The sequence below is a fragment of the Copadichromis virginalis genome, linkage group LG23, assembly GCF_057382275.1.
Source record: "Copadichromis virginalis isolate Kocher_CV1m ecotype Utaka linkage group LG23, C_Virginalis_male_GT1.1, whole genome shotgun sequence".
NCBI lineage: Eukaryota > Metazoa > Chordata > Actinopteri > Cichliformes > Cichlidae > Copadichromis > Copadichromis virginalis.
In genome coordinates this window covers 26461084-26485185 of record NC_140639.1, presented here as the reverse complement: position 1 = coordinate 26485185, position 24102 = coordinate 26461084, and the positions used below count along the sequence as shown (strand labels likewise).

Below are 24102 nucleotides of genomic sequence, written 5' to 3'. Positions count from 1 at the left end.
GCCACAACCCGAATAATAATAAGATGGCTAATGTGGTAATTGCTAGTAGCTAAACAGCTAACGTTAAAATATGTGCCACCCAGGTTACTATCTATGATAACTTTTTAACTATTACCTAAGTAATAACCATTTATTTAACAGGAACTTCACTGGGAAATGTTTTTAGGAAATGAACTGTAAAATATGGGGCTCATTAATCAAATGGGATTAGCTAAAAGGAAATATTAAAGTTAAACAGAAGCATGCACTTTTAAAACTTTTTTCTGTTAACTTCTTGCTTTATGTTGTATTTTATTGTTGTATTACATTACAATGATATGCTATACTTTTATTTCCTGTGTTTAATCTGTGAAAAATGCCAAATAAGTAAATACATTTTACTTACTTAAAACATTGCTACCTTGTTATTAATGTATATTTAATAATATACATCTAATATTATTACATGCTACAAATAGTAAATACAAAAGTACCTTTGATAATAAAAGCATGTAACCCAAATAAAACTTTATTATTCAAACAAATCTGTTTTTAATTTATGCTCAATCTTTACTTTAAATGTAAACAATATCAGATTTTGAACATCATTTGTACATTTTAAAAAGATTCTTGACCCACTATCTTGAATAAAACCATTTTGATACCTTTTCTACGACATCTGTTATCATATCTGTGCCTCATATTGTAAAGTGATTTCAAGTTTTGTGCTGCTATGCAAGCCGTTTCAAAGAAAAGAGCTTTGTAATTGAGAACTATCCAGCCAAAAAATAATAATTATTTCAGTTTGTTAGGAGAAAACCTCGAACACAAGAGCATCACAAAATTTGATAAAGCTTTCTCTACTGCCTGCCTGTCAGTCAGCTGCAGCTTCAAAGCTTTACACACACACACACACACACACACACACACACACACACACACACACACACACACACACACACACACACACACACACACACACAGTCTCCAGCCACCAAAACACTCTAATCTGAATCAAAAAGATCAAATTTCTTTCTCTCATTCTCTCCCTGTCGCTCGCATTCAGATTCAAGATAAGCAACAGCCTGCTGCCACATTATCTGACTTGCACTCACTCTGCTGTAACACTAAAGCATTGACTTTATGTGATACACAATAAACTACCAAAACAACATGACAGGAGTGAGAGGTTGTGCAGTTTCTTTCCCATTTACTGACGGTCACATTAAAAACAACACATACAACACATTGCGTACCTGGTTTTCAAAGGTTTTTGTAAAAATCGGATCATTTGGAGAACTGTGTAAACCTGTGGTTGGCCGTGTGGTTCTCACACCGGACCATCACATGTGTTTTGGAGCAGAGTGAAGCTGACCCCCCACCCACTTGAAACGTAAAGGCAAATAGGCGGAGCGGTTAGTGCTACGTTTGTGCAGATTTGTGCAGGTAAAATTAGCGTTTGTGCTGCTACGGTTTCCGAGATATTAAACTTTATTTTATAGGTCATTCAAAGGTCACCATCCCCCCAGACTGCTCCAAAACGGGCCAAAATGGTCTACTTTTTTAGTGCTACGTTTGTGCTGGTTTGTGCTGCAAAGATTTTCGTTTGTGCTGCTATCATTTTAAAGATATTAATAACAATTTCTAGAGGTCATCAGAGGTCAACCAGCCCCCCCACATTAATTAAATCAAACAAAATGGGTGTCAATCAACTGTGCTACGTTTGTGCTGGTTTGTGCTGCTAAAATTTTCGTTTGTGCTGCTTCTGTTTTAAAGATATTAATGAAAATGTAAAGGTCAAAAGGTCAACCAGCCCCCCCACATTACCCAAATCCAACAAAAGTGGTATCAAACGTTTGTGCTACGTTTGTGCTGGTTTGTGCTGCAGAAATTTTTGTTTGTGCCGTTATTATTTTAAAGATATTAACAAAAATTTCTAGAGGTCAACCAGCCCCCCCATATTAATGGAATCAAACAAAATGGATGTCAAACGTTTGTGCTGGTTTGTGCTGCAAAAATGTTTGTTTGTGCTGCTAACATTTTAAAATGTTTAATAAAATAACGTCTTGATGCGTGCTTAATCATCCAGGTAAGTAAATCCCAAAAGGTTGATTCTGTTCATCTGGACATTTTCAGTTGGAGAAACGTTTCGTCACTCATCCAAGTGACTTCTTCAGTCTCAGCTGACTGCAGGTTTCCCCAACCTTATAAACACCCGTGAGTGAAGTTGCCCCCCCTACCTTCTTCAAATCGAACAAAATTGATGTCAAACATTTGTCCTGCAAATTATTTTGTTTGTGCAGGTTATGTTTCCCTAATTTTATAAACAGTACATGTACAGTGAGAGAGAGATGTTACATCTGTCTTCACTTGCATCCCAGTCATAGAAGCGTTGGAGGTCGTTCATAAGAGATTACAGGATCATCCCAACCTCAGCAACAGGACCACTCTCAGCACTGATCAGTTGTGTTTGCTTTTGGAACTGTCTTAATTCCACCTATTTTGCATAAGGGTCAGTACAGGCAGAAATCTAGGTGTGCCATGGGTTCCCACAGGCCCCTGGTCAAAGTCACCAAACCAGTTCGTAAGCAGGTACAGGTGTGGCCAGAAGGGTCCTCAGAGGCACTGCTTTTCCACCACAGGCCGCCACACACGACAACACCACAGACTTTCAGGAATATACAGAAACTGTCACTGCCTACATCCCAAAATGCATCGATGATGTCACAGAGACCAGGACTATCACTGTCTGGGCCAATCAGAAACCATGGCTCACAGGTCAGGTTTAAATGCTCCTAAAGTTGAAAAATGCAAGCCTTCAGAGCCGGGAATTAGGTGAGCCTAAGAACAGCAAGGGCAAACCTGTCACGTGGCATCAGCTACAGCAAAGCTTCAGCGACAGCAGAGATACTTGGAGGCAGTGGCAAGGAATACAAACCATCACAGACTACAAGCCCACTCTACAGACCGTGGTGACACAATCCCCAGACAGTGTGTGGAGATCCCTCCACCATCATTACTGAACCCAAGAAGTCATCTATCTCCTGCTTTAAGGACTACCGTCCTGTCAAACTCACCTCCATCATTATTAAGTTAAGTGCTTTGAACGGTTAGTCATGCATCAAATCAAATTATTGCTTTCCCCCAACCTGGATCCATTTCAGTTCGCATACCGGTCAAAACGCTCAACCGATGATGGAATTTCAACTGCCCCTCACTCAGCCCTCACACATCTGAACACTAGAGACTCATATGTCAGAGTGCTGTTCATAGACTTCAGTTCGGCATTCAACACCATCATTCCCCAGCAACTCATTCACAAACTGGATCTGCTGGGGATCAGCACCTTGCTGTATAACGGGCTGCTAGATTTCTTGACAGGAAGACAGCAGACAGTACGGGTCAACAGCAACACCTCCAGCCCAAGAACACGGAATACGGGGGCTCCCCAAGGATGTGTGTTGAGCTCCCTTCTCTTCACTCTGCTGACCCACGACGAGATCTACTACAGGGGTGAAGTTAACCATCTGCCAGAGTGGTACAGCAACAACAACCTGTCCCTGAATGTGGAGAAGACCAACAGTGACTCTACTTCCTCTGCAAACTGAGAAGCACAAGAGATTCAACCCCCATTATGAGCACCTTTTACAGAGGCACAGTTGAGAGTATCCTCACCAGCTGCATCACTGTGTGGTATGACTCCTGCATTGGGTTCTGCAGGAAAAAATGACAACGGGTAGTGAGAGCAGCCGAGAGCATTGTGGGGACCTCTCTTGCCTCCCTCCCCAGGAGATCTACTGCACCTGCCTCATCTGGAAGGTCCTCTCCATTACAGGTGACTCCACTCATCCCTTCAACAGCGTCTTCAGTTTGCTGCCATCAGGAAGGATACTGAAGAGCCTCCGGGCCAGAACCAGCAGACTGAGAGACAGCTTCGTCCATCGGGCTGTCAGGATGCTGACCATCTCTGGATCGAGAAGGGGGGCCCAAGGGTACATCTTTCGCCATCCTACAATGCTGTGATTGTAGCCATTCCCCACTTTCTGTGAATGGTACTCATGGCCATTGATCAATAGGCTTTGATTAGTTGTCATTGATCAATGGTCATAAGAGTTTGCATACTAACAATCATGGAATTAACCCCCCGGCACATTGTTCATTCAGTGGCGCTAGTTTCCTTCACTATGCAAATGTACTGTTTATATGGTTGGGGAAACCTACAGTCAGCTGAGACTGAAGAAGTCACTTGGATGAGTGACGAAACGTTTCTCCAACTGAAAATGTCCAGATGAACAGAATCAACCTTTTGGGATTTACTTACCTGGATGATTAAGCACGCATCAAGACGTTATTTTATTAAACATTTTAAAATGTTAGCAGCACAAACAAACATTTTTGCAGCACAAACCAGCACAAACGTTTGACATCCATTTTGTTTGATTCCATTAATATGGGGGGGCTGGTTGACCTCTAGAAATTTTTGTTAATATCTTTAAAATAATAACGGCACAAACAAAAATTTCTGCAGCACAAACCAGCACAAACGTAGCACAAACGTTTGATACCACTTTTGTTGGATTTGGGTAATGTGGGGGGGCTGGTTGACCTTTTGACCTTTACATTTTCATTAATATCTTTAAAACAGAAGCAGCACAAACGAAAATTTTAGCAGCACAAACCAGCACAAACGTAGCACAGTTGATTGACACCCATTTTGTTTGATTTAATTAATGTGGGGGGGCTGGTTGACCTCTGATGACCTCTAGAAATTGTTATTAATATCTTTAAAATGATAGCAGCACAAACGAAAATCTTTGCAGCACAAACCAGCACAAACGTAGCACAAACGTTTGATACCACTTTTGTTGGATTTGGGTAATGTGGGGGGGCTGGTTGACCTTTACATTTTCATTAATATCTTTAAAACAGAAGCAGCACAAACGCTAATTTTACCTGCACAAACCAGCACAAACGTAGCACTAAAAAAGTAGACCATTTTGGCCCGTTTTGGAGCAGTCTGGGGGGATGGTGACCTTTGAATGACCTATAAAATAAAGTTTAATATCTCGGAAACCGTAGCAGCACAAACGCTAATTTTACCTGCACAAATCTGCACAAACGTAGCACTAACCGCTCCGCCTATTTGCCTTTACGTTTCAAGTGGGTGGGGGGTCAGCTTCACTCTGCTGTGTTTTGGTGCTGCAATATTGGCTGACACATGAAGATGTGCCAATGCAGAATCACCAAGTAACCACACTGCATGTCTTTTGGAAGAAGCTAGAGTTTCTAGAGAAACCGCATGGAAGCACAGAGTAAGGATGCAAACTACAGTCTAAGGAGCTTGGAAAGAAAAGCAGCTGGACTTCTTTAAGTTGCTTGAAGATGTTTTCAAGCAACTTAAAAAAAAAAGTCCAGATGCTTTTCTTTCCAAGCTCCCTAGACTACGATCCTTCACAGACATATGCAAACTACAGTCACAGAATACCAAGGGATTTGAACCCAGGACCTTCTTGCTGTGAGGTGTCAGTGCTAACTACTGCACCACCAGGTCTAACAACTGGGGAACAGTTCTATCAAAATAAAGGAAGAAAAGTTAAACTGGAGTTTTATGACAGCAAAGGGGGAGAGAGAGGATGAATGTTACAGTCCAGGCAAGTAAGTTCACCACACAACACAGTGAATCCAAATTTACATGCATGCAAATAATGTAACAAATACAGTATCTGGAAATTTAATAGGACGTCTGGTAATACTAATAATGTTCTCCTCAGGGACTGTATATAAAATATCCACTGGTTTTGGCTAACTCCTGTATCCAAATGGATGACTTATAAAAATACCAGCCTCAAGTGGCCACTAGAAGAGCTGAGGTTGCAGCTTGGTGGGTATTTGATCACTGACACTGAATAGCCACCTAGATTACCAATCAAACGTGCTCTTGCTTTTCAACTGCAATTATAAAATACTTCTTTCATTGGAGGAAACAGTGTGACATTGATTTTTCACGTCTGCTGGATATTTATATTATAGAAATTAAATGATTGATCAGAAATGAAAACAACTTTTAGCTGTGGAGTACAAACACTGTTACTTACACCACCAAAACTAATTAGATGTACAAGTCAGCCATTTAAATAACATTTTAAATGAAATACAACACATCAGCTGCCTGTTTTTACCCCAAGAAATGACCATCCTTTGTATATCTGTGTACTGATATCAGATCAAAGCCTTTGAAGTCTAAGCATCTTAATACCTTAGCCAAAAGAGAAGGGTTGTAGTCTCTAGACAACTAGCCCCCCCCCCCCACGCACACACACACCCCAACCCAAAAAATCAAATGTGCTGCTATTGGTTTTTAATTCAATATATGAGCGTGCATATAGCATTTAATTTGTGCATTTCTAACTGCGGATAAAAACTGTCAGTTCTGTTTCATAAATCGGGTATTTCAGAGGGTCAGGGAGTGAAAAACAGGGGAAATGATGAGATGAGGAACTGCAGGAGCTTCACTTCAGCTCAGATGAAACCAAACCTCCGACATGTAATCAGGGTAAAGTAAAACCTCTCACTGTGCTGCTACTGGAAAGTGGTTTCAATTGAAAACCACTGAACTAATTCATTATTCATTTCTTACGAGTAATTGATTAATAATTGATATCAAATGCTAGAAGACAGCCCAGAGGCTTCATTTTACAGGTCTTATAGCTTTCTGCAATTTCTGACATTTAATGATACGGAGCTAACATGAAAGACGAGATGTTTTTTACTATAGATATATAAACAGTTTTTATTTGTGCACTTCCTACTATTTCATGGTGCAACAAGAGTCAGCTCTACTGGTTGTGGCACACTCCATCTCACCCCGATGGTCATGAGCTCTGGGTAATGACCGAAAGAATGAGACTGGGAATACCAGCAGCCAAAATGAGCTTCTTCAGCCATGGTTCATTTTCCATTTGGACCTCTGTGTTTTGCACTTTGTTTAACCTTTTCACTCACTGTTTAGTTTAGTTTTCGCTTTTATGTTTGCTTTCACCCACTGTTTAACATTAAGGACCAACAATGAATCGATTGGGTTTAGCCACTGAAAAGCCTCAGTTAGGTTTAGGTGGTAACAAGCTCTTGGTCAGGGTCAGGGTCAGGGTTGGGCTCTAAAAACACCCCAGTGAAGTTTAGGTACGATAAACTACTTGGGAAGTGTTTTTCCTGTTGACAGTTATAGGTTATAGTTATCATCTCTTCCCTGTGTTCCCTGCATCTTATTGTCAAATTTCTGTTTGTGGACCTGGGCTGTTTTGTTACTTCCTGTTTTATTTTGATAGTCTTTTGTCGCTTATGCTTTGTGTTTAGTTTTACTTCCTGTACCTTGTGTCACTTGAGTTATGCTTGCTTGTTTACCCACCTGCTCCTAATTTCCCTTATCAACTTGGCTGTATGTCTGGCCTCAGTTTTCGCCTTGTCTTTTATTGTGATGTCTTTAACTCTTCCTGTTTTTATCCACAGTATAACTTCTATTTATGTTGCTGGGCTTTGTTTTATTTAGCTTTTTTGGATTTCCTCTATACCAAAATAAAGATTTTTTTGCTTTGTTAGTCTCAAGAGTCTCCATTTGGGTCCATTATCTACACTCTATGACAGGTTTAGGCAACAGCTACTAAAACTAATTGACTGCAGCAACAACTACTTGGTTAAATTTTGGAACTAAAAGGTGCTTCATTGTGTTTAGAAAAAGATGATTGTTTAGGTTAAAATATAACTGAATAACCATCCGTATTGATAAATGACAGTTTGGGGTTATGATCACTTCCAACAAACGAGTCCTTGTGCATAAGATATATACCAACAGCTTATTACACATCTCAGCTTCCCAGTGAACACATCAATAAATTGTTGCTGAGAGAAAGATATTTGAAATATTACACTTAGATGTGGTTTAGCTTTGATGGACAATAAAGTTTCCATATAAATGCACTGCTCAAAAATTAAATAAATAAAAGGAACACTTTATAGCAGCGACACTGAGCCTATAGCAGTGTAGGGTCAGTGTCACTACTTGTAACATGATGTCATACTTGGACTCTACAGAGGTTGCCTGTATTTGTATAGCGCTTTTCTAGTCCCTAAGGACCCCAAAGCGCTATACACAACATGTCATCCACCCATTCACACACTGGTGATGGCAAGCTACATTGTAACCACAGCCACCCTGGGGCGCACTGACAGAGGTGAGGCTGCCGGACACTGGCGCCACCGGGCCCTCTGACCACCACCAGTAGGCAACGGGTGAAGTGTCTTGCCCAAGGACACAACCACCGAGACTGTCCAAGCCGGGGCTCGAACCGGTAACCTTCTAATTACAAGGCGAACTCCCAACTCTTGAGCCACTATTGAGCCACTATTATTGTTCTTGTTGGAAATTATTGTTGTAAACAGCTGCAAAAATGTGAGCATAAAGGTTAATAAAATTCATGCCCTTTAGAAATAACTGCAGGTCTAATTCTCCCTGCTGGTTTAACCTTTAAGAAAGCAGTTAAATATAACAAATACCAAAGTCCTTGATTTAATTTGGTGAACCCAGAAAAAGCCTTGTTTTTGTTTACTATAATAATCCATCTGATTTATTTTACAGCTTGTGCAAAACCAAAATACTTAATCCTTTAACCTTATAATTCCAGAACCATGTAACTTCCAGTAATTACAATAACCTAGTTTAACCTCCTAAGACCTGAACTCTTTCATGGCATGCATTTTAAATTTTTCTTTGCTATTTGGGTTGATTGGGACCTGAGGAATGTAAAAACAAAGAATTACCAAATTTTTTCTTTTTACCTAATTTTTGTTTCGGAGTCAAAGGAGATCCACGTATGAGGACATTGTTTTTAAATTTTGATAGAACGGTGGCAGTATAATGTCCTCGTAAGTGGCCTTTGTAGAGAAAAATTAAGTATTTTCGTCTAGACATCCCAAAATGTGATGTCCACATATGTGGACGCCAGGTCCTAGGAGGTTAAACTTCTTTACCTCCTCCGTCTTTCCTAATGCAGATTACAGGCCTGCCATAAGATTAATTAACCTGAATCACCTACAATGTTCAGGTCAGTCTTTTCAAACCAAACTGAGATGTTAATTTATTTTCTCTCTAACACCTGCCTGATGAGTACTTTGGCCTTTCACTGTGACGTCCTCCATCTGCTGACTCAGGCTTCACGCAGGTCTCAGCCTAAATATAGTGCCGGTCAGGCCAGGCTATCCAAACATGTCAGGTGCTGTCTAGAAATGGCATGATGTGTTTGAATGCAAGGCTGGAGCTCCTACAAATGTAGGAGAGGTGTGTTATTTTAAGCCAGAAAGGATTAAAGCAGGAAGGACCTGGTGGTTCATGAGATCATAAGAAAACTGGGAAACCAGTGAGTGCAACAGGCATCTTAAAAGGAATTAGGCAGTCCTGGATTTTTTTGGTTTCTGGAAAGAGATAATAGTCATCCAACTCTCAGATATGTACCACATGCTCAGTGTGCACCAGATGGAGGTGAGGGGTCAGTGTCTTGCTCAAGGACACTGTCAGCTGTTGTTTCAGCACCAGCTGGAGTCATTTACATTTCACTACCTTCTCTATTTTGTCTTTGGGGACATTTTTTGTTTTCTGGACTTAATTCTACTAAATAATGCTGCTTTGTATTTTTATTTTATCGCTAATAAAAATGCCTATAATAAAGAAAAACATCAGTTTTAATGTACTACTTTGACTGATACAGCTATGTCAGTTAATAAAAACAACTAAAATCATAAAAGCAGGAAGGAAGTCATACAGTATTTAAAGAGCCTACCTTGTATGACGTTTACAAACTAAAATATGCACAATACCAATATTAAGTTTAAACATTTTGGTAAAATTACATCTGAGGAATTGTACCATTTCATGGTACTGATAACATAAAAATTAGAGGACCACGACTGGATCCTTGAGGAACTCCACTACTGATAGCAAAACAGCAGCAAAGTCTACAAAGCTACAAAATAACTGATGCATCATTCCTTCATCCAATTCCAATGTCGAGCTTGGTTTTTCCAGCTTATTAACTAACAACGTGTTTATGAACCAAAAATAGAAAACGTTCTGCTCCACGAGTGACTGAAGCACTGAAACTGTAGGAGATAGTAGCGGGCTGCAGGAAGACCCCGGAGCAGACGGACAGACGGAGCTGACAGCTGACCGAGCGGCTGTCAGATAAATGAGCTCCACTTCCAAAAGCTTTGACAGGAGAGCGGCAGGGAAAGAGGGGGTGAGCACGAGCAGGGCGGATGATAATACTGACAGGTAGCAAAGAGAGCCAGACAGAGAAAATGAATACAAGGCAGGCAGATGAGAACAGAAATACAAACAGAAAAAGCTGAAGGACAACAGTATCTCAGACAGATGAGCAAACAGACAAATGTTTTTTGCCCAATTTTGTCATTTTTATCATAAAATGACATTAAATTTAATAAACATTCAGCCAAAACCATTAAATGTCCTCATATTAAAAGAGCAAAAGCAGCTTTTGCCAACACAAAGATTACTTTATGATCAATAGTGAGCTTTACCCTGAATAGAAGGTTAGGTTTAATTTTTAAATGTGAACTGAGAAATTAGTTTCTGTTTAAAACACAAAAATTAAAACTGAACTGATAAACTTGTTTCATGACATTTCTCAATATTTTATATATTTTAATTTATCACTTTGGTCATATAATCCCAGTATGTCAAAGTGGCTGGCCTAACTCTTATCAACATTACAGATGAGGCCCCCTGGGCATCATACTTTAAATCAATGAGTAATTTTTTATATACAGGGCTGATGTGATTAAGAGGTTTCAAATTAACCCAAATCACAATCTTTTCTTAAAGTTAGGTGAACAGCTCTTGGTGCCAAACCTGAAAGTAAAACAAGAAGCTCCTAACCGAGACATGAACTGAGGTATCCTAACTTACAAAGTTCACTTGGTCTACTACATACAGTACCAACCCTTCAACCTATTAATGTGGGCTCAAAAAGAAAAAAAGAGACCATTATATCGTAAGATCTAACACTGACAAAGCACACCTTGTGTGAGAGATAAAATGGCAAATTAAAACAAATGAAATACCAGCAATTGCTATCACCTGGCAACTTGCCAGGGGATGAATGACCAATCCCTGGGATTGTGCCACTGAGTCCTAAAGCTTGGCTACCTCTGCGTAGTTCTCAAGAAACCCTGTGGGTGTTAAGAGGTTGAAGAAGAAGCCTCTAGCTGATTCCCCAACAGGAATTAAAGTTACTTTATTAGACTCATCAAGAACTTGGATCTTTTCTCTTTGCAGGGTCCTTAGCACAAACTGGCCAGGATTTATTTGGAAAAAAACACTCTTTGTTTGTGTGGAGGTGAGGTTCTTAGCTGCAGAGGATCTAATGTTTCTCAAACACATTTCTCTTTTGAGGTCCAACAAACCTGCTGCAGCCTGTTCTGGTTAATCAGTCTGTTCAAATATTCATCGCTTAATTAACATGCTGATTTTTACTGGCTGTCACAGGGGAAGGAAGAGAATGTGCATGTATGAAGAAGCCTAATTTTTCTGAGCTGTGGTGCCATTGCTCTTTAGTTTAATGGCCTTGGTTTCAGTTCGGAGGATTGATTACGTCCCCTTCTGGAGTGATTCTCCCCGCCTCCATGCACGGATCTATTATTAAAAGACGGCCTCCTGGCCTTTGAGCTACTCTGCCCTGCTGACAAGAATAAGGGGCGGCTTTCTCATATCGTCCTTTGCCTTTGCAACTCGATACAGGGCGTTAAAAAGATCTGCCGGGTTGGTGTCAGGTGCTCCCAAGCCCTCCAGCTCCATCCTGATCAATGCCTGTGCTCGCATTTCACATGGGAACACCTGTCGGCCAGTGGAGGAGAGGGCTGCTGTAAATCCTGAACCAAGAGTGCTTATTCTGCAGGAATATTCTCCCTTTTTAGGGAGCTGGGAAATTAGAGCAGAAATCTCTGACTTTCTTAAAGACAAAAAGTTCTAGTGTTTTTTTGCCATATTCCCCCCTTTTAGTTTGCAGCTTGTTGCTTCTCTGGTGTAATTTTCTCCCTGTCTTGCATTAAACTGATTACTTGAACACATGTGCGGTCATGCTGGAGACTAAAGACGGCAAGATTAGCGGGGCTTTGTTTGTGCAGCTATTGTTCAATGAAAACTGTCTAAGATAATAAAAAGATTTGGATATATTTTAAGCGATTACATAAGCAGTTCAGCTTTAAGTATTGCAGAGCAGGAACTCAAGAGAAAGCTGCAGACAGCGGGATATTTGCAGAGCAGTAGCAGGAGGCTCTTACTGCAGTTTGTGCACATCATCAAAAGATTTTTACTGTGATCGTGTCATACAGGAAAAAAAATCCAGCTGTGCCAGCACGCCTGAAACTGCTTATGTCTTGCCTTGGTGCAAATGTGCCCCTGTGACTGAGAAGTGCATTATGATGCGTTTATTTGGCAACATACCCTGGACACAGCAGTTGGAGAAAAAAAAAAAAGGGGGGGGGGGGGGGGGAAACTGCCACTTTGGCCATTTTTTTATTCCCCTGAAGAGGAAACCTCGGCTTGAACTTCATCACTGAACCTTCTACGTTCACACAATGCCATAGAGAAATGAAAAGTTGTTCCAGTGCACATGGCTAAAATGATAAACTGCGCAGCGGTCTGAGCAATTTAACGCAAAGGGAGTTTGGGGGATAGTTCATAAACTACTACTTTTTTCTGTTCCTCCTTTTATATTTTGCCCCCCTCACTCTTTCTTTCTTGTTTCGACCTCCTGCTGCATCTCAGACCTCCTGTAATGACTGCTGCTGTGGAGAAAAAGCAACAGAAATAAGAGCGAAAAGGGAAAAAAAATCCTGAGAAATCTTTTCAACTCTGCTGCTGTGTGGGCTCACAAAGAAAATAAAGAGAGTGAGGGAGCCAGGAAGAGAAATAAGTAGTAATAGATCCAAAAAAATGGATTAAAAGAAAATGTTGGTGGAACAATTATGGCACCTTAATTAGGAGTGAGAGGAGAATTATGGGAGCTAAGCACACGCTCTTTCTTTGAACAATCTTGTGACTTAATTTAAAAGATAATTCCAGCCAGTGTGACATTAAACATTGCTTAGCAAAGTCTCATCTTGAATTTCTGCATTTTGATTTTTGAAACCAGGCATGATGAGTCACAAACTGAAGAAAAGCTACATGCCTAATAGTCAGTCACTAGGTATTCACCTTAAAAGGGAATATAATTTACAAAATGAACACTGTGTTTAATGGCATTAATTCAAATTAGCAACAGCCTGGAGTCTGTGATTTGGACTAGGGCTGGGCCATATTATACCGTTCACGGTAATACCGGTATAATGTTAGGCAACGATAGGAAAATGAAATATCGCGATAGAATGGGAGTAAAACGCGCATGCGCAGTGCCTTTGTTTTCATACGCACATGGCCGGTCGTTGAGTGAAACAGATGAACCAGAATTGGTTTGTAAAAATGGTGCAACTTTAGTGATGTGGAACTGGTTTGGTGTTTGTCCGTCAGATACACAACAAAGCACATTTTTTTGCAGAACATGCAAGCGGCCATCGTTATTGTCGTATTTGTCGGACTAAGATGCTCTTAAATCTGGGAGTAATCTGGGTCCTAAGCTCCGTATGCTTCATGTCAAACGAACACTGCAGCATCACTTAGAGTTAAAAACTGTCTAAATTCTTTCATCTTTAATAAAACGATCAGCATTGCTGCTTTACCAGGTGTAACTATAAAGTTTAACTTCCAGGCATCCATGAAAACAAAAGTTATTACATTTAACGGAGTTAGAAGTTAGCAGGAAGCTAGCGGAAGTTAGCTCGCTAGTTTCGCTAGTTACCTAAGCATGATATAGCATGTTCTGACTGAGAGATTTCTGAAAAAAAATCAAACGTACAGCTCTGCTATCACTTCCAACATAAATGAAGACAGGAAACTAAACAGCAGTGACGTTTGTAGGGTTACTGAAGTTGGGCTAGCTGGTATATAATGATGTGCTACGTGATCGCTAGCGACACAGCTATGTTAGCATAACATAAGCAGTGAAGCTGGAGGACGAACACTAACACTTTTCCACTTATAAAAGTTAATGTGAAGGTTCTTCATGGTTAGAGACAAATGCAATCGCATGGCAGGATGCTGTAAACGGACCAAACTTCAGTCAGGAGAACAACTGAGATAATCCATCCACAATACGAGGTTAGTTATTAATATACTGCAACAACATGGGAATAGAGCAGCTGCAGAGAATTCAACATTAATGAATCAATGTTACAGAAGTGGAGGAAGCAAGAAGAATGAGTTTAATAAAGTTTGATTTATCTGACTGCTTTGTTTCGCTTAATGTGCCTTATAATCCCGTGCACCTTATGGTCCGAAAAATGTGTACTGCACACTGCAGTTTAATGTTGCAAAGCACCTCTTTTTAACTTCAGTGGATATTATACATGGTTATGCTCAGGATATGTCAGCCCATTTCTACTGGAAATGCCTTTTGGTTAAACTTTCAGCAAGGAATTTGCATTTGCACTGTTACATTTTTATAAAGCTTTAATGTACATAAAAACCAGCTTCTTGTTTAAGTGAAAATAAATGGAAGGTTGTCTTTTTGCACAAGTAATGTTGTGGAGTTGTATTTTGTCTCGCATCAATTATATCGTCGGTTATATCGTTATCGCAAATTTTCAAATATATATCGTGATAAATATTTTTGGCCATATCGCCCTGCTCTAATTTGGACTCCATGATTCAGTAGTTTTGTTTGGCACTTTGTTTTCAGACAAATAGATTTTTTAGTTTGTCTTTCACTTCCTGGTTAGGTTTGCATTTAGACTGAAGCCTATACAAGCTGTCACAGGATGAGAGGTGCTGTATGTGCCGCAACAGCCTTTCAATCTGGTTGAGGTCTGGACTTTGCCTGGGGCACTGAGGCACTCTGATTATTTTCTTTTTCATTCATTTTGTTGTATATTTGGTGCTGTGCTTTGGATCATTATCCTGTTGCGTGACCCATTTTGGTCTGGGCATTCAGACACATGGCCTCGCATATGATCCTAGAATACTTTGGTATACAGAGGACTTCATAGTCTGACGCAAATCATGACCCCTCCACCACCGTGCTGACAGCTGGTATGAGGTGTTTGTGCTGATAAGCTGAGTTGGGTTTGTGTACTGTAGCCAAACATCTCCACTTTGTTTTCTGTCTGTACTTTGCAAACCTAAGCTGTGCTCCCATGTTCTTTTTACCAAGATGAACCTTTCTCCTTCCAAACAAGTCATACTTGTTCAGTCTTTTTCCTAAACAAGCTGTCGTGAACTTTAACATTTAACATGCTAACTGAGGTCTGTAGAGTCTAAGATGTAGCTCTTGTATTTTTGCACTTTCTCTGGGCACTGCACAGTCTGACGGTCTGCTGGGACGTCCATTCCTGGATGCTTCAGACCAGCAAACTGCCAAACCTTCTGCTTTCATAGAGGTGCTCACACTTAATCAAGTGCATTTGATTAGCAGCACCTGGCTGCTGCTTATGTTTAATTTTATAAAAGGACTTGGAATACCTGTGTGCTATAATTTGCCAGGCTGGCTCTTTAAAGGTTAAGCTAAAAGCCTCACCACTTATCTACTGACAGACACGAGAGGCATCAATCAGTGAAGCAGAAAGCAGTCCCACTTGTTTGTGCAAGCTGTTGCAGCCTATAGTTACATTTCAAAGTCAAGCAAGCTTTAGGGTATGTAAAACGTGCACCAGTATTGTCACCTTTACACGAGTTAGAACTTTTAATAAACATTTGATGTCGAGGAGAATCTTCTTTTTTACGCTGAAATATAACCCTAACCGCAATGCTTTTGATGCCTAACCAACCACAGAGTAAAAAGATGTACTTTTTTCCAAACTGTCAGGTGTTTTTTTGAGCCTCCACTACCCCTCGTACCAGCTACGTGGAGTGTTTTTCTTTTTCAGTTATAAAGAGGAATCATGTTAATGTGACATTTCAGAAGGGTTATTTCAAATGCTATTATCAAAAATCAGATCATTTGGAACTTTAAATTTACTTGTTCCACTTAAGGAACCTGTTCTTACCAACTCATGTCTAAAATTCTTCTTCTTCACTTTATCAGCTCTCACACTGTTCCCTCAAAGGATAATTTCCATCCTCCTCTCTTATAACAGAAACCACAGGGCAGCACAATGAACCAATGACATCCCATCAAGATGTAGATACTTACTTCCAGAGTTTGTACCCATCATCGATCATCAATCTTTAACCCGTCTTTGTTCATCCTACTTTCCTCACACATCTGTCCAAGGAAGTCATTAACATACACAAGTGACCTTTAGTATGACCTAAATTTGATTATAGGAAACCCACAACATATTTAGTCATATAATCCCTGTGTTGCTGGTTGTATCCTGATTCGGACACACCGATTACTGTGGATCTGGCATTCTTTCCTGCAGATCTCGTCCAGCTAAAGTAAAAGCCAGAGAAAACAATGAATGCCTTGTTTGTTAATCGAGGATTTTGAAGCCGCTGGTTCTCATTCAGTGTTTTGTTGAGTAACAATTACATAAGACGAGCAATTTTTTCCTTTGAGGAGAAGATCTGGTAATTCAAGCCTCAGGTCTTTTGTTCCTGCAGCTTGATTAACACAATTCACCGCTCTCTGGGGAAAACCTTGCAGCAGGAATTTTTCACAACAGGAGGCAATAAGGTCCAGATGAGTCTGGACATAAAGCCCAGAGATAGTTTTAAGGAGTCCATGAGCTGTGTTCAGGGTATGATGACAAATACACCATAAAACCTCATCAACTGAACAGACAAATTAGGCAAACAAATGGTGACAGCATCATAATACTCAGTCTCATTTGTCCAATAAAAAAAACCAATGCTATGAGGCAAAACCATAAAAGATGTAAATTTAGTACCAAAGTCAAACGCCTTTGTTCTGGAAGATAAAAGATAATGACTAGCGGTATAATGCACATAAAAAATTAAGCACCACTTCAGGCAGCTGGTTAAATACTGAAATATCTACTCATTGAGCCATCTTGTTGTGCAGCCAAACCTTATCCAAACCCACAGAAGCTATGATTACCTGAAGTCCAAAACAAGAAAAGACATTTTGGATATTGGAAATCTGTCCATTCATTGATATATATATAAAAACCTGCCTGCCAAGAAAGATTCAAACTTCCAGGTTATCTTCCATATTGTGTAGCCCATCTAATGTTTTCCTCACTGGAATCACTGATGGCAATAGAAGCAGAAATCACCAGGCACACCACAATACAATACTATCGCAATATTTCACCCACGATACGATATTACTGTAGTTTTTAGCATTTTGTGATATGATGAGTACTGCAATAACATATATTTTGACTTCATCACCTTTTATCATCTGTAAATTTTTAAACTTTCAAAGTTGTATTCACTCAGATAAAGTATCTCTTTGGTTATTTATTTGATGAAAGATGAGGGTGTCAAGCATACCAACACCGGCACTAAGACGATCTGCAGTTTCTATGCTTGGACTGAGATCAGACTCGTGTTTTTCAACGCTACCATCATCCAAATGCAGAGTTAGTCAACAACATGTTTTGGTTTAAGTGAGAGGAGAAGAAAAAAACTCTTTGATACATAAACACAAATTATTTGAAGCATGTAAACGAGGAATATTTACTATCATTTTGGATCTGTGAGATGGGTTTTCTGTTTCTCTGCCACATAAACCTAATTTATCCTGGTTTTCACAGTTCATCACCAGCTGCTGCAACTGCCGCCAGCTGTTTTCAGCAATACTTAACCTCATATTAACATCAACCAGCTCCCTGTGAATTATCAAACTATAAAGAAGCCCATGCCTTAAATCCACTGTGGAGGGCAAAAAGAGGCAGTAAAATTTACAGAGAGGAAAATTGAAACTTAAAGACTTTAACCTCTTCTAGTGAGGAACACAAAAAGTTACAGTCAAAATTTAAATATCAGACTGACCTAGAGTATGAATGAGTACTTAAAAGGTATAAATGTTCTTTAAATTTCTTTGCACCATCATAAACTCTCTTAGGCAGCTTTCTTGTCACGTCTTTAAGTCGTCTTCAGGAATAGTTCTGCAGGCTTCTTGACGGGCATTCAGAGCTCTTCTTTGGATGTTTCTGCCTTTTGTTCTGTTCAAGATGACCCAACACTGCTTCAATAATGTTGAGGTCCGGGCTCAGGGAGGCCGATCCATGACTGATAGTGCTCCACTGTGTGTTTTTCTATCCAGGTATGATTTTACTGCATTGGCAGTGTGTTTGGGATCACTGTTTTTAGATCCTCACCTCCTCTGTACATATTGAAGATGATCTGTACCAAAAACATCAAATGTTTATTCATCACTCCATCAGACCTGTTGCCACAGATTTTCACTCCAGTTCTTGTGTAATTTGGGATACCTCAGCTCCCCCCTGTTTGCCTTGTTTAGTAACAGCTACTTGGGAAACGTGCAAATTGTGCTTTTGTGACAGGCTGCTATTGACAAAGTGCCTAAAGATACAATTTTAAAAAAGGTTCTTTGCCAAGTTGTCTTTTATGTGTAAACACAACACTATGTCACCCCTGTCATATTTTTTTTTAATTGTTAAGTGGCTTAAACAAACAATGTGCAAGTACAACGACTGGACTGGAAATTAGTGAAAAAGTAACCAATGTCCCCAAAAAACCTTGAAACACCTTCAGAAAGCCAGAAACTATTGCTCAAGACAATAGCTCAAGGCTGGCTCAATACTTTTGCACGGTAGTGTATTATTTAAATCTTTAAATATGTTTTTAAAGTGAGCTTTTAGGCCTGAGACACAGGCTAGTTTTATGAGATTTCAGTTTTCAAAGAGACTTTAAGTGTAATTCAGTTCAAAGAGCTTAGCAATCAGACATTTTTAGGTTGTTGTTGGTCAAAACAGGTCAAAGGCTGTTTTTCTGCAGCAGCATTCAGCTAGATCACACAGAAAAAACAAAACAACCCTTATAATACATCAGTCTAACTCTGTAAACCATGTGGACAAATCTTTCTATTGAGGTCAGCGGGACACATTTCTAACTGTCCTTGGTGATGAAAGGAAATTGCTGGACTTCAGTGACAGACGTGCGTGTATTTGTTTCATTTTTCTGCGAAGATTTAACAAAAAAAAAAAAAAAAAAAAAAAAAAAAGGTTTAGTGGAGTCAAGGATGAAGTCTGGCTCAGAGATAAGAAAGCCAAGACACACTTTGTCCACACAGCAAACTGGAAAGCTTCAACAGGGGTAGAGCTGGGCGATAGAACGATAACGATATGTATCGCGATATAACCTTTTCTTGATAGAAAAATTAAACTATTGCGATAGACCTCGCCGCTCTTGTCCTCTTAAAAAAAACCAAACCAAAAAAAAAAAACCAGCCAATCCAAATTACGTAGCGCAGAGCCGAACCAATCACAGCTGCAGCTTCACGTCACGTGACTTGTTACGTACAGCACAAGTGCCAAGCCGCACATGTGTATTTGTTTGGGAAGCAGCCAGCCACCGTACCACCCGGGTAATGGAGGAACTGAGTGTGAGAAAAATCAACCGAGTGTGACCGAAGAGAAAACAGATGATGGTTCCAATGCCGGAGAGATTGTCGAACGGAAGAGCCATAGAAGTTCCGTAGTGTGAAGGTATTTCGGCTATTTCAAGTCTGACAAAAAACAGAGTAGCGTGCACTGTAAATTGTGCCGAAAGCAAGTCTGGAAATACAATAAGCTGGTGCATGCGCTACGTCCACACGTACCCGGGTATTTTTGAAAACTCAGATTTTTCTATGCGTTTGCACCTTTCGTCCACACGTAAACGGCGTTATTGGTCACTGAAAACGGAGATTTTTAAAAACTCCGTTTTTGCATTTACGTGTGGACGAGAAATACGGGCAGCGTCAAAGGTGTGCACATTTTTGACGTCACACTGTGCGCCACGTTATTGTTTCAGTGAAATGAATTTCTACAATACTGTTACTGTTAATTCTACTCTCTGCAGTGTTTAAATGCTTACATATACACACAGTTACTGTCCGTCCACACATACGACTCTGTTCTGCTTCTATGCCCCAGCTTTGTTTACTTTTTCCCACCGAGGCTTCTAGACTTCTGATTGGCCAACATTTCTGCACGGTTAGGAATCTAGCGCCACCTGCTGCTTTGGCATGTTCATAGCAGCGTTTTCCTTCATTTCTGCCTTTATGTGTGGATGGGATTATTTTTTTAAACGAAAACGGAAAATCTCAGTTTTCAAAAATACCCGTGTACGTGTGGACGTAGCCTCAGTCTCTGACTGGAAGCGCTAATTCGTCATTCGGCTTTTGTCAGACTAAAGTAACTGTTAAAACTGTTTGAAAAGCTCAGCTATACAACAAGGAGAGATTGAGAATTTCCTTTTAGTTCTCAGTTTATTTGATATTGAGAAAAGTTAGTAAATTTTGTCTGTTCTTCTGTAAAACAAACTAAGATTTATTTTTAGAATTAATATTTTGTTTCTAAGTGGAATTGACAATTTAGTCTGTGGGGCGATCGTGGCTCAAGAATTGGGAGTTCTCCTTGTAATCGGAAGGTTGCCGGTTTGAGCCCCGGCTTGGACAGTCTCGGTCGTTGTGTCCTTGGGCAAGACACTTCACCCGTTGCCTACTGGTGGTGGTCAGAGGGCCCGGTGGCGCCAGTGTCCGGCAGCCTCGCCTCTGTCAGTGTGCCCCAGGGTGGCTGTGGCTACAATGTAGCTTGCCATCACCAGTGTGTGAATGTGTGCGTGAATGGGTGGATGACTGGATATGTAAAGCGCTTTGGGGTCCTTAGGGACTAGTAAAGCGCTATATAAATACAGGCCATTTACCATTTACCATTTGTTTGTTCTATTTTGAAACTTAAACGCTTTAGCGGCTGCCTTTTGTGTAGTTTGCAATATTTGCCTTTATTTATCTGAAAAAGTCTCATGTTCCTTAAGTACATCTACCCTGTTGAACTTATTATGGGAAATAAATATTTAAATAAAAACAAGCTGCTGATTATTTCACATTTTACTTGTGAGCAACGGCACATTTAAATCTTACAAATATAGTTATTTGGCTTATATCGTGATAGATATCGTTATCGCCTGAAATGAAAAAAAAAAACATATCGTGATATGAAAAAATCTTATATCGCCCAGCTCTAAACAGGGGCTGAAGGTATTCACCAGAATAAAAGCCTTTTATGAAACATAAAAGAGCGCTCCTCCTCTGCAGGATGGCTGATTATGGGGCTGATGATATGACTTACAGCCATACAGCTACAATCAAGTTACCCTGGAAAAAAAACCCAAAACAAAACAGTGAGGGAGAATGCATCAGGAGAAAATGAGCAACAGCTACACTTCTAAATCCCATTTAGGAAGGCGTTCCACCTCAACCTGCTCCGGCGGCCGTGACCTGCAGTCGCACCGAGCTGTAGCAACAGCGCGTGCACGCTTCATCAACTCTGCTCAGATAAGCAGCAGTCGCAGAAGTACTTTCAGAATAATGCCGTTTGGTGATGGAAATGTCTCAGGACTACTTTTGCTTCCCCCAGGGTGCCAGCAATGTTGGAGAAGAAAAACACATCAAGGCCGCCCTGCATGTGCCTCACAGAGCCGTTCCTACCCCAAACTGCAGATGTTAAGGTTCATTTCAGTGCTTTCCCTTTACAGGATTTTCTTCCTTATTTTCGCCTTCATTTTTCATGTGTTGGCCGTTTCCACTGTGAGCCCACCTCAGGCTCTAAGATGAGTTGTTTACCATTCATGTGCGTGAGCACGCACTCTCAAATCCTTCCAGTTCACACCAAGACTGTGTCACACTGTGGGCTACTACAGTAGTGCATAGACATAATGTTGATGGCTGTTCCAGCAAAGAAGCAATAAATCAAATGGCGACTTCTTCTGATTGGCTGAGAGACATGATTCTTTTTGCCACCACAGAGCAAACCTTTTTTTTTTTTTTTGCCTGTCCCGTTTGGCTTACGGATTTACTTTACCAAATGGACCACCCCAGCCTTGCCGTAATGGTCTATTTGATTCACCTTTTATTGTTTATTTTATTTTATTTTCACTTGTTAAATACGGGACAGACTTGACTGGGGAAAGAAAGGGGAGAAAGAAAGGGAAAGAAAAACAGCGGGGAAGAGGGACGGGGAGCAAACCTAATGATTCAGCAATCAACTGACAGCCCTCTCACACTTTGTAATATGCCACATTTCAGAATAAAAGCCCATACTTATTGATATGTTAATGAAGTGCATGAATTGCTGAGCTTGAATATATTCTTCAATAGTCTATAACTGTTGGAGGATTAGAGGAATGGCACTCATTTCACGCCTTTATGTTATAGCTCTGATAACGGAAAATGTATCGATTGTGAACTTGCATTATTCCAAAGGGATTATGCAGCGAAGTGTCCATTTTTCCTCCAACTTAAATGTGAGAATTTGCTGCTTTTTTTTCAAGATGTCACCTTGAGCTCCAAAACTTGTCATCAGCATTATTACTATTTCTGAATACGTTTGTAGCTAAATGACTTTCCCATTGTGGACAAGACCTCATTCTCTAATAGACAGTGTAAGATTTTTGTTTTTTAAGCTCACCTTTTGTAGACAAAAAGGATGGAGTTTCACAACTGTTGAGTGCACAGTCCTGGAGAATGAGGCCATGGTACGTTGGTGAAAATGGGAGGCACTCAAGTTTAAATGTCTTGCACTCAAAGGCAGTGCCTGAGAAAAGAGCATTTTCAAACATTCCCTGCAAGTCTTTTTTTTTTTTTTGGCCAAACAGAATACCTAGGCAGGTATTCAAGTGTCCAAAACTCCAAATTCATTAGCACTGTTGTTGCAGTTGGACATCCTGTTTTTGCTCTGCAGCCTCAGTAAACTTGAAGTAGCTGACTATGAACCAGTCCTCCATCTGCTGGAGGTTCCTCAAGATCTCCAGACCAACAAGGACCAACACTAGCAAGATAGTGAAACTGGATGTGAAACTGGATGACAGACTCACTGGAGAAGCAGCAGGATGAGGACTAGGGCTGCTCAATTAATCGAATTTTAATCACGATTACGATCTGGGCTTTCAACGATCATTAAAAATGACTGAGCCGATTATTAGCCCCTCCCTCGTGCTTTACTCTCACGCTGCTCCGTGTGGCAAATCGAGCGCACCTCTTTGCATTTCGAACACGTGTCACAACAATTAAGAGCAGCGGTCCCCAACCTTTTTTGCGCCACGGACCAGTTTATGCCCGACAATATTTTCATGCACCGGCCTTTAAGGTGTCGCGGATAAATGCAACAAAATAAAACTAGTACCGGTACCGAAAAAAATGAAATTTATTCATAACACACGTGAAAAGACCCAGGAAAACCGAGTTAACGATCAAAACGATAACAAAATAACGCTGAAAACCGATAAAAACCCTGAAAACTATACATTTCACACCTGAGCCTTAACTCTCGCGGCCCGGTACCAAACAACTCACGGACCGGTACTGGTCCGAGGCCCGGGGGTTGGGAACCGTTGATTAAGAGGACCCGAGGGAAGCTCGGAAAGCTAAGCAGAAGTTATTTGGAGAGGAGAGTGACTGCCGTTGTTGAAAAGAGAGGTAAAAAAACCTTCAGTGGTGTGGAAACATTATGGGTTGGGGGAGTCAGACGTGGATCAATTAGACATAGTGTGTAAGCTACAGTGTCGTAGCTGCACCACAGAGCAACACTGCAAAGTTCACTAAACATTAATGTTTGCATTTTTCATTTCATTTATATTGCAAACATTTGCACTGTTATCGGTATTTGCACACTATTTTATATTATTTTTTGACAATCTTTAAAGTCATTATTCAATACATTGTTATTGTTAAATAAATATCGTCAAATAATCGAGATCTCAATTTCAGTGAAAATAATCGTGATTAGCATTTTTGCCATAATTCAGCAGCCCTAATGAGGACTGCCACAAAAGTAGTAATTCATGAGACAGGAAGGGCTTTCGTTAGCTGGTTATCAGGTTAGCAGATT

At 40.3% G+C, this 24102-nt stretch overlaps 1 protein-coding gene across 2 annotated transcripts in view; it reads right to left on the bottom strand.

The window, feature by feature from the left end:
• LOC146681048 (SH3 domain-binding protein 4-A-like) overlaps positions 1 to 24102 on the bottom strand; it is a 52735-nt gene that overhangs the window by 13787 nt on the left and 14846 nt on the right. The gene's annotated exons all lie outside the window — the stretch shown is intronic.